We start from the raw sequence: 12400 nt of genomic DNA, 5'->3' as shown, positions 1-12400 counted from the left end.
GTAATACTGTGCTTACCCATTAGATATGTACAGGGTTGCATTTCTCACATGTGAGCCATGCAGGAATGAGAATTATCTGTAAATGGGAGCATGAGATACTTCTGTAGGGCGTTTTTATCTGAGGCTCTAGGACATTATGTAGTCATGAAAATAAATACATATATAGATATGAATGGCCTTTGCTTTCTCTGATGGGAACAGAGAATGTAACCTTCGTAAGATTTGACCACAAGCTTGTAGTAGCCTAGGAGTTTGGGTTTGTATACTCTTAATCTCTTGGGCAGCATTGTCTGAAAAGCAGCACAGAGGTAATGCCAAAAGTGTGAAGACAAACGTGTTCCTGAAAGTCAAATGCTTTTTCATTTCTGTAAGTAGTGACTAGGAAAGAGACAAGTAAAACAATAATTCTGTGGTTTAATTTTTCCCCAAAAATTGCTGGATTTTTTTTTGGTTATTTTTTCAGGGTTTTGTTTTTGTTTTTCCTGAATTGACAATGTTAATTTCCCTAAGTTAATTTTGTGTATTTTTAAGTATCTGTGAAGATTTTATATGTGTATAAAGATCCTGTATGACCTTTATCTTATAGTCCTGACATATTCTTTGCTGTCTAGAGAGCCAAAGTATGGATTTTTCCTGTCTCCAGGACAGACCTACATCTTATGTAGTGTTTGTGTCAATTCAGAAGAGGGTTTGTACATAATACATCATTCCTCCTGTTGTACTCTTGCAGTCTGTGAATTTTGGAGGAAGGGTTTAGACACTAACAAGGTGTTTGGTGTTGAACAGGATGCATATGGCAGGATAGTATCTAATCTGGCTTTGTTGGAAAGAAGGCTCTTGCGTGAAGGCCTGAAAAAAGGTGTTGATTTTAACATGCTTTGTTTCTGATAAGTTTTTTAATTTCCTCCCGCTCCCAACAAAGAGCAGTCATGAAATTTACATTTCAGTGTCCTTGTAACTGAAATTGTGCATAATATTCTCAGGAAACTCACATAATAAACTAACACTTGTTAAAATTAGGAAAACAGCCTTTATATTAGTATTGGTTTTTCTCAAAATTAGTGTGGCTGTGTTTCTTGGCTCTTCCAAATTATGGTAACTCCTGAGGCTTTCATTTAATTCTGAGGGCGAGAGTTTCTCCCACTAAGGAGTTCTTGAATGGAGCTTTTGCTCAAGTCAGCCAACCCTAGTCCTAGATAATGCAGTGGCGTTCTGCGGCATTGAGGCAATTTCCTGGTAAGATTAGCTTACCTAATGAGGGATAGATTTATTACACCTCTTCCATCAGTGGCCACTCTCTTCTCTCCTGGATCAACCACTGCTAGAAAAATCCTCATCAAGAAGTGGGCGAATGTTTACGGAAATGGATTCACAAGATTGGTGGGGAAATGGAGTGTGACAGCAGGAACGTGTGTGTAAGAAGATTTAAAGATCTGCCTGGAATAATGGAAGTGTATTACAAGCTTCTGGATAAGGAAAGCAGCTACTTGATGATGAGGCCAATTTGTTCAGTTGTAATATTTTGATACTTCATGTGTTGCTGGTGTCTGCTCTTGTTTGGCTTAGTGAAGTAGTTGTGTGTTGGGCAAACTATTTGAGACTTCAGAGGCTGAAATTGCATCTCCTGTCTGCTGAGAGCTAGAATGAGGAAATGAGGAAAATGACTTAGCTGAGGAGAGACTTAACTTCTCAAATCTTCTTGGTCCTGATGTTCATCTCCAGAAGCCCTGCTGGAAACATGGAAGATGGAAATAGTTGTCCCAGTCAACTCCTCAAATTTTCCAGTCATTGAAGAAATACGATAATCATGACCTAAGCTGGGTAAATAAATTATCCTGGTAGAGCTTACACAGCCTGCACTCCATAGACCAAAATTTCTTCAAGACTGCAGGTCATGAGGCTGTGCTTATTTACTGCTTGGGTATTAATGGGAGTCCACTCAAGAAGCAGGAGGATATGAAGCCATTCCTGACCCAGGACATATAATAATATGTCTGTATTCCATGTTGGTGGGCACATGCAAAGCAAATCCCTTGATACCAAAGATGAGAAAACATTCTTAATGTTTTGGAGAAAGAACTGAGGGGGACATTACAACTTTACTCTTCTGGGAGCAGGATAGTTTAAGCAGGGAGAGACTGTTTCTTCAGAACAAAAAATAACTGAAGCAAGAGTAACATGAACAGGGATGTGCATATTGTATTAACCAGAAAAAAGTCAAACATGCCTGTCAAACTGAAATAGAGGAGTAAAAAAACCAATGCAAGTGGTGACAGCGGAGGAAGGAGAAAGTGAAAGTGAAAATCAAGCTGAAAAGACATTCCAAAACAGCAGTAGACACAGAAAAAAATTCCAAAATAATACCAAAACCTAACTGCTCTATTTGACATCTCATTGGACTACTGAACTTATTTAAAGAACGGGTATTACTGGTATTGATTGTGGTAGTTTCACATTTCACATTGATTGACATTTGGGGAAGTAAACCGCTACACCGATCCAGTCATTCAAAAAGCAGCCATACACAGTGGGGTGAAATTCTGCATTCAGTTTCCCAGTGCATTTCACAGGCCAGCCCTGTGCTAGTTTGTGTGTGTTCATTCTGCTGAACACAGTGAAGCTGACCTGCAGATCTGTACCAAGCTCTTAGTAGCAGGAGCTCCCTCTTTAGGGTTTCTTCTCCAAGTCACTTGGTCTTTTTTGCTGCCTTGACTCTCTCAGCATCTGAATAATTTGTTTTCTTTATATTTATTTGTGGATTCCAAAAGCTTGCTGTTTCCTTCCCATTATCTACTTCTACCTAATCTTCTCCCTATGTAGCTTCTTTTTTTGTTCCCCTGCCTTTTTGTTATTTGTGTCATTATCTAATTATCCCATTTACAGATCTTGCAAATTCTTTTGCTGTTGGTCAGTGTTCAGTCAGGATATGGACTAAATAGGTTTTGTTGTTACCTGGCTTTGTAACAGACTGGCCACTGAAGGAATGAGTCATCAATATTATTTTTTCTTTTCCTTTTTTTTTTATGGAGAGGCAAGAGTGCTAGAAACATACTTTTTTTAGGACACAGACTACAATTTAGTAACACTTAAGTGTTTTTGAACAGCCATATGAGGGACTCATGCAACTGGGGGAAATCTCAGGAGTCTTGGGTATGCTGCTGGCCTCTGTATAGAAGTTCTGTGTTTAAATAACAAATTTTCAAATATAATTTCGTTTTCTTTTTAATTTTATTTGGTTTTGTCACAAGTTCCTTTTTACAGCTTCTAGCAGGTAGCTGGGCAGAAGTGCGTGTATAATACGCATACAGAGGTGCAATGAGCCAGAGAGAAACCCTAAATTTCAGACTTTTTTTTTCCTGATGTTTTGCATGGGTGGATAAGTGTTTTGGCCACTTAGGGTCATGTAGAATCTAACAGTGCATTGCCAGAATTAATGGATATTAGCACTTGGCCAAATGGCTGCTTCTGTTAATGAATTCTATTTCCTTATGGTTTTGCTCTACTTAAAACCTTTGTTTACTGTTCTGTGTAGCTTTGGTTTGTTACAATGCACAACGCTGTTGTTTGCACTGTCTTGGTATATATTGAATGTTAATAATTGTCCCATTTTAATCTTCTTTCTGTGAGTATACTGAAAAAAATTAAGATTGTTCAGCATAGGGTATTCTGTTGAATAGCATCTTTGGGGTTTGATAAGTGTGTTCTGTTGACCTGCTGAAAAAAATCTTAAAGTCTATTAGATATCAAGGCAGGTATGCAAACCCGGAAGCAGGTGGTTCTAAACTGTCAGAAGTTTGGTTTAGATGAACAAGAGGGGGTTCTCCATGTATATTTAGAGAACAAAAGAAGAGCTGTTTTGAAGTCAGCACTGTAAATGAGCACAGAAATAATTTAGTTCTCTGTCATGGATAAAACTTGACTTCTGTGGTCTAATTTGCTTTGCTTCCAACTGGTTCTGAAAAAGGAGCAATTCTTTTAGCTAAAAATTAGTGTCATTTTGAATCAAATGCAAAACTTCTCTCGTTTTCTGGGGAAAAGTTGGATTTTTGAGCTGCTTTAGCAGATTAGGGACATATTAAATTCAATTTAGGAAAAAGCAGTGCTGATCCCTTCATTCTTTCTTTGAAACCACAACTCCTAGGCTATTTTTCTTCCCTCTTTACAGGATTTAAGTTGAAATGCTTTAGGGATGTCAGCTGCTGAACTACTTTTAATGGGAAGAAAGGGGACAGACAGCATATCTGTGTATTCTTAGAAGGAACACGTCCCTTCCTCAGCTCTTTCAGGAGTGACAAATGTCAGAGCTGCAGTTTGTGGTTGGTGTTTTCACTCCTGTTTTAAATAAATTTAAAATTCAGTATTGACTTTTAGTACATGAGGAATGACCTTTCATTGAAGCAGTAAAATGCCGTCTAATTTCATCCTGTCTTTTTCAAGAACCAGTTACAAGGACTCTTTTTTTCCTTGCTATTGTTTTCATTTTCTAATGAAAGATTTTTCTAGTTGTGAGGTTTTTTGCATTTTGCTTTGTTCAAGTAGTAGAACTTCCATTTTTCTTCTCCTTTCTTCCCCCCCCTCCCTCCAACTTGGAATTTCAAGATTGCAATGAGTTCTTGAATCAAGACAATTGGGATTTTGGTTTTGAATGGAGGGTGGAGCTGAGGGAAGAACATTCCTGGCTCTATAGTATGCATCATCACCACTTTAAAAATAGAACTTTTGATTTCTATTTGGAATCGGTGGCATGTGGAAGTGTAACGTTTTGTATCTAGGTAGCAAGTTCCTGGGAAGTGTAAAGAGTTCCCCCGGTACTGGTGCAGCTCCCTGAGTGTGTATATTTTGAGTAGTGATAAAATGACCCTCCACTGGCTTTTAACCAGAATCCTGCATGTGATTCAAAGACTGAACAAAGTTATGTGAGCTTCATCGTCATCATGCAGTGGGAATTCTTTCCGAAGCAACAAATGGGATGTTCCTGAAGTCAGCTTTAAATATGGAAATTTTTGTGCTGGAGCTACAAACTGCACAGAGTTCTGGGTTGGCTGTTATAAGACATGGAGAAAGGAGTGCACAGCTGTAAGCTGCACATTAGTGAGTTATGCCATTAATGAAAGATCTGAACAGAACCTTTTGCTACCTTTTATCCCTGTGATTAACTACTGAGTAAGCAAATCACAGTGTGGTTGTGATAGTCAAACTAGAGTAAAAGGTTGTACTGAAACTAAATATATAGAGGATGCTTTTCTTTTTTCTTTTTTTTTGGTGTCAAGAGTGACAGTCTACAATAAAAAGTACTCATTTTAATAATTTAGTTGAGCAGTATCTATTTCTACTGACAACCTTAAATTTAAATAAGAAACTCCTGGAAGTTTCTTTAACCCTGTAATAAGTATTTGTTGAAGCATTAAATCATCTTTTGAAAAGAATATTTTTTTTTCTCCATCTACTTTGAGAATACTCTGTTTATTCTTTTTATACAGCAAGTGTTACCCTATAGGTTGAGAAAGGGAGAATAGGGAAAGAGAATCCTCAAGCAGCTTTTTGCCCTTATCCATTCTGTGAACTAAGATCAACTTGCAGGGGGGCACAGATAAGGCTGCGCTTGTTCTAAAACAGTAAAAATGTGGTAGACACAAAATGATTATTCATTGACTGCTTTGTCTCATAACCCTTCTTATGGCTCCAGTTTACTTTAAAATACAGCTTCTGAGAATTAACTTTAGGGGCGTGTGTGCGCGTTTTAAACAGTTTCCAGTGTACGCAGTAAGATTGTCATCATCACACTGCAATTTTCTGTATCATTCATCAATTGTTATTAAAAACAAAATGAAGGTTTAAAGTGCATGTAAAGTCATGCCAGGTTTTATATGTTCTAACTGTAATCAAAACAGAGTCTTCCTTTCTGTGAAATTAATGCATTATGTATAACGGGCCCTGTTTAGTTGTTGTCATCATACTCTGTGACTTACACACTCATTTACATAATGAATATGAATCAACTTTTCTTTAGGAATGTAGTTCAAGTGCATTGGAAAAATGAAATAAAAAAGGATTACTTTAATCAAGTTTTTATTTGGGGCTTTTAGGCACAATTGTGTAGGAATTATTATTGATTATGTATATAGCCTCAGACTGATAATTTCCTATCTTTGTGGGCTCAGGCAGATCATAGTTATCTTTGTGGCCTGCCACTAACTTAGGTTCTGGATTAATATCTGAACGTGTGCTATGCTGAGTCTCTCTAAACTGGTATGATGATTACACCATGTTCTTTGCCTAAAGGGATACACAGCAGACGCACATCCGTTCTGTCTCCCAGTTACCTGGTGACTCCTTGCTATCCAGTGTTTGCCAGATTAAAGAGATGACTAAAGTTTAACAAAGTGCTCAAGTTTCCATGCCTGTGTGATAGCAAAAATTTGCATTAGTGTTTATAATCAAGATTTTTATTTTTTTTTAATAACGGGATCCAAGTCCACTCTATATTTTGATTGTAGGCATTAAAACACATTTTTTTTATGTCTAAGCATCAATGTGAATCAATCTCTGATGTTCTAATGTGTGCCCAGAGCGGTATAGATCAATGGTAGGGATTATAGGTAACTGTTGATATTTTGAAAATCTCTCTGGTGTTATTGCTTGATGTTATGTGGAAGCTACTGTAAATAAATTTTTGTATCAATGCTTTTACCAGTCTCAAATGACTCCTGTAGCACCAAAAAACCTCCAAAACCAAACAAAAAAACCTGACAAAAAACCCACCCCATAATCTGCAGTAGCCTACAGCTTCATGTTGAGTCTAGATTCTCCTTGCTGCTGAGCTGCTGCACCTCAGTTCAGACTTACAGCACCCTCTGCTGTTGTGACCTTAGGGTTCTTCCAAGGAGAGATTGGCACTTCTTCCAAATTGTCTTTTTAAATGGAGAAACCTCAGCTGGTTGTCCTGAGGCTGTCTGGCTTTTCATTTCTGGCCTCCCTGCTTTATGGAGGTGAAACTAGAACCTTTATCTTAATAGAAAAAATATTGCCACCCTTTCCCCTTAATTTCTTTGTCAAGAGAATTTTACTATCAAAATCAATATAGAAAACTGGTTTAATTACATTGGCACAACTCCCTTTTGTGATTAACCTTAGTGTGGTTTAAGAATGCTGTATAATTTAGCAATAGTTTAGGTAGGTAAGAAGTTATAAAGCAACTGAAGTGGAATTACTCTTTAGGGTTGCAGAGCCCCCTCCCCTCCTGCTGCAAGTAATCTGGTCATATAGTCCCCTACATAAATTTATTGAGCACTACTTTAGAAAGTGTTAGATTTCACACTCATACTGGAAAGCTGTCCTAGAATTTCTCTCTTTGGTTAAAAATCTTTTGGTTTTCAACATTTGCTTTCAGTGCAAATAACATCTTGTAGTTAAACTGATACAAACCTTAATGCAGGCAAAATAGTCTCCCTAGAAGAAGCTTCATTTAGTTACAATATTCTTAAAGTAGTCAAGTGCTAAAATAGTATCTGTTAATGTGACCTGCTTTATGGGTTTTTTTTTGTATCTTTCTGTAGTGGTGCTTATTTTAAATCAGATCCTCTACCTAATGTTAATGATGGTTCCCAGGCATTATGCACAGCATTGGATCCCCAACAGGATATGAACCTATTTAATTATCCCATGTGAAAAGTAGGTTGAGAAATGTATTTGTAGTTTTTTGTAGTCTTTCATTTTCTTTGCCCTGATTGTTTTTCCTCAAAAATGAGTTTTTCCTCCTTCTTTATTTTCCAAATAAAGAAGCTGTGGCTTCCAGTGAAGCACAAGCAGGTTTGATCAGTCTGTAATCATAAATGACCTTGAGGATGTTTTTTTTTTTTTCTTTTTTTTTTCTTTTTAATTTTTCTGGAGATACTCTTGTTGAAGCTGTTGTTCCTTGTCTGTGTTTGTCAAGGTTTGAAATTTGGACTTTGTGTTCACTAATGTCAACTCATAAATATATGCCTTTCAAAAATATATTGAGTGGTTTTGATTTATTAAAGTTACTATGTGACACTGACGAAAAATTGCAACTCCCAAAACATTTGGTTCAGAAAGTACTTTGAGGTTGACTTACTGTGAAACATTCCCAAAGCTTAAGAGACTTCAATGTTCTTTTACTAAAACTGAAATAAATGGAAAGAACTTTTCAGTATAGCTTTGCTGATTTCATGTTACCTCTAAGTAAGAACAAATCCAGATTAGTAGACTCCTTTTGGAAAATCTGCTATTCTTAATCTTTCTGTGAAAATGGAGAGATTAATGAGATTCTAGAATATGCCGTGTACGAAAAGTGGTGTCTCAGGCACGAAAAATTTCAGCCCATTTAAAAGTCAAAGCATCTTTTAAGTTTAAGGTAGAAATTTACTGGCAACTTTAAATGGACCAGAAAAGAACAGCAAATTTCAACAGACTTGCAGTGCTCTACAGAATTTAAGTTTGTTTGCTTTTTAATTTATTATGATTTCTAGATGGTGCACAATATAAAATCTCCATTCTAGGATTTTTTAGAATTTGTTGTTCTTTTCTGATGCTTATTTTTCTTCTTCTCTTTGTACTGGACCTTTGCATTATGGCGACAGACAAAGTGGCTGCTTATAATAAGAGGCTGCTCCACTCCTCCCAGTTTTCCTTGGAGAGAGGCAGTCACTGTTTGCTGTGGTTGTTGATTTAGTGCCTGGGAGGAATGAGGTTTATTTGGACCCCTTCCTCATCTCTCTCTTGCTAAGGGAGCCTGCGTCATTGAGAAATGTTTAACCTTCTGGCCCTGAAGCAGGACTGGAAACTTTGCTGCAAAATCTAGAAGCTAAAACTGGATCTTGGAAATGTTATTTATGTGAACTACTCTTTCCTTTGATTTAATTGGGACAGGAGATTGCAGAGCTTGATTTAGAATTTTGAGTAGCAACTAATTTGGAGAGTTAGCAGGGGGGAAGATAATTTCTTCAGTGAAAAATGGTGAGTAACTGATTGAGGGGAAGAGGAGAGAAGAGCTGGGAGCAGAAAACGGAAAAGTGTGGGAGGACTTAGTGGAGAAAAATGTCCTAAGATCTTAATTCTGGCGTTGTCAAGTACTTGAGTACTTCTTTCAAACTTGTATCAGGAGGCTGGCTGTGCATAATTTTATTCCTGTAACAGAAGTTGGTTGTGGAGAGCCAGGGGCCTAAATTGTGGTGGGAACTTTATTTCCAGGGGATTGATTTAATAGCAGATACTGCTTTCTTGTATATGTCTTATTTTCCCGGACTTTCCATTTTTTTCCTTCTGCCTCCTCCTCCATCCTGGACCATGAGGGTTCTTCTAACACTTCTGCAGAATTTCCAGATGTCTGGTTGCCCTGCTTCAACTACGCTCCATTAACCGAGAGGGAAGAAGACATTCAGAAATCCCAAACATTTCTGCAGCATAAGCATAATAAATCTGACATATCATGAAACTGTTGTGCTTGTGCTAATTAAGTATCTAGTGTGCTTGTAGTACAAAGAGTAATCCTGATGTGCCCACAGAGTGTTGATTTTATTTCACAGGCTCTGGCTATCTATACACAATACATGCCTGTATGTTTATCTTGAAGATATTCCAAACAGAAATGTGGCAGCTCTGTCTCTTGGGACTCAATATCTTTATGGTAAACTAAAATAAGGAAACTAAATTGAAACTAAAATGAAGAAGCTTGTCTCAAGGGTGAAATAACATGAAGCAATTTAAATGATTTGTCCCAATGATTTGTCATGACCAGTGTAAGGGAGGGGAAGGGGCTGTACTTTCCTTCACTCCTCTTTTGCAGCAGCAGCAGCTCAATGCATCTGCTGCTCAGTCCCAGCTAGCCTGGACAATTGGATTTTCCTGTGAGGAGTCTAATTCACTTTTGAAAACAAAGCCATTAAAGCCCTCATACTTTTCTGATGGATCAGTGACCCTAATTAACTCATGGAACTTTCTTACGAAACCTAGAGCCCCCAAAAAGAAGGAATGATGAGAGCAATAATGCTAGATGATTTCATCTGGCTTGGGCAATATCACTTAAACTCTGTACTGAGCAGTGAAGCTGAGGAAGCAGATAAACAGTTTCAACTCTGAAACTGTAAGTAGGGTGAGGAAACTACTGAACTCTAGGTCATGGATAAATGGTGGCAGTGGTTGGGTAGTAACTCCAAGAGACGGAAAAGTTTGGCCAGCAAAGAATAATATATGGTGCAGATAGACTCAAAATATTAAGAATTAAATTAGAAGTGAGTGATTCTTAGGAGAATATTAAAAATATGTGCACTTCCCCAGTATGAGGTTTGTCATGTTAGAATTTGCTTTGATTTTACTCTGAAGTTGCTACATATCTATGAATGGACAAACAAGTCCCTGGCAGAAGGGTGGTTACACGTCTCTCACAGAATGGTTGAAGTTGGAATGTCATCTTCCCCAGCCCCCCTGCTCAGGTAGGTTCCCCTAGAGCCAGTTGCCTAGGACTGTGTTCAGATGACTTTTGAGTATCTCTATAGATAGATGGAGATTCACAACCTCTCTGGGCAACCTGTGCCAGTGCTTGGTTGCTCTCACAGTAAAAAAAATTCTTTCCTGATGTTTGTAAGGAACCTCCTGTGTTTCGGTTGTGCCCATTGACTCTGACCCTGTCACTGGGCACCATTTGAGAGGATTCTGGCTCTGTGTTCTTTGTACCATTTCTTCAGGTTTTTAGATGGATAAGATCTCTAGTATGGCCATGGCGCTCCTGTACTGGGGACCTCAGAGCTTGAGCCAGCACTCCAGGTGTGGCCTCATCAGGGCTGAGCAGAGTAGGATCACCTCTCTTGATCTGCTGGGAACATTCCTCCTAGTGCAGCCAAGGATGCCTTCCTTAGCCTTCTTTGTCCAAGGGTACATCACTGTCTCACGTTCAACTTGGTGTCCAGTGGGTTCCCCCGGCCCTTTTCTGCCAAAGCGCTTTGCAGCCACTCAGCCCCCAGTGTGTGCTGATGTACCCTCTGGGCTTGGCCAATCAGTTTCCAGTCCATCTCACAGTCTCCTCATCTGACTCAGACTTCATCAGCTTCTCCGTGAGGGTCTCACAGGAAGCAGTGTCAAAACCTCACTGAGTCAGGGCAGACAACGTCCACTGCTCTCCTCCCTTACACCAGGTCTGTCTCTCTGTAGCTGGAACCTGAAGACAGATTTGCTGTGGTGCCCCAGGGAAAAATATTTTCTGACAGGAAAGAATTGTGAGTCAGTTCTGGCCTTACTATAGCATAGTTGCTAAAAGTAAGCATATGGCAGTGTCTGTACTGTTAAAATTGATTTTGTTTTAAAGAGTTTGTTCATAAGTGACTTCTGTTGAGCCGGCTGCTAGATGTATCGGCAGTGAGAAGCCAAGTCCTGCCAGATCATAACAACTGTCAGCCATATAAAAAACATATCTTCTTCCTTTGCATGTTTGTCTATTCAGTTAGATCCTCCACCTTTTTGCTTTTATGCAGACCCACCTTAATGGTCCCTCTCTTGTATCTGGATTCATAAAATAGATTTGGTAGCCAAGGAAAGGAGGATACACAGGTTACTAATTCCATTTCTGACACACAGACTCTGTTATATGTAAATCTCTCTACTTGTTTTAACCTAGTTTATTCAACCAAAAGTTTTTTTAATGTATTTGAATTGATTCGAATCTGTGAATATGAGGTTCTGATCGATAAGTTCTGGTAACTTATATGAAAGCAAGAAAGGAAGATCTTAAAGGGGTGTGAGGCAGCTAATAGAAAATTGTGACTGAAGAGACTTCTCTGCATATTGTTTCAGGTGAACTTAAAGATTTTAGGAATAGGCAAGCAGAACAGAAAGCTGATGTCTGAATCAGAACATCATGTTCCAAGCACACTTATCTTTACAGTTATAAGCACTTAGGCTATGTGCCTTCCAATGCTTTTAGGACAGTTGGTTATTAAAACTCCTAAGATTTGGCAGATTTTGCTGGGAAGAGGATGCACCCTCTCACAGTTACTTGCCTTTTTTCTTTGCTTTCATGGCTGACATTACCAGAAATCCTGAACATAAGATAAAATTTGTTTTAAGAGTAATCACGCTCCTTGCAAAGGAGGCCTGTATCTTTGCCCCTGCTCCCTTTAGATAAAGGAAAGTAAACCTATAGTTTGGTTGATACAGAATAGGATTCACTTAAAAATGTAATTTATGGAGAAGGACTGGTAGTACTGTCAAAACTACACCTTCCTAAAGTGATAGGCAAGTGAGTCCCATGAAAGCATTAAAGGATTTCTTCCACCACAGCATGCCAAGAATATTTTTCCTGCTAATGAAAAGCTGAGTAATTTAGCAGCATCCAGGTAAAAATAATCCCAAATCTAGTCTAAAATTCTCCCCGTTTTGGGATTTGTGC

General features: G+C 38.4%; 1 protein-coding gene across 9 annotated transcripts in view; it reads left to right on the top strand.

Moving 5' to 3' along the window:
• Positions 1-12400, top strand: part of MRTFA (myocardin related transcription factor A) — a 122353-nt gene that overhangs the window by 56756 nt on the left and 53197 nt on the right. The window lies entirely within an intron of this gene.

Source organism: Cyanistes caeruleus, chromosome 4, assembly GCF_971803275.1.
Source record: "Cyanistes caeruleus chromosome 4, bCyaCae1.hap1.1, whole genome shotgun sequence".
NCBI lineage: Eukaryota > Metazoa > Chordata > Aves > Passeriformes > Paridae > Cyanistes > Cyanistes caeruleus.
Note: the sequence above shows the minus strand (reverse complement) of the source record. Positions and strands in the feature narration are given on the sequence as shown.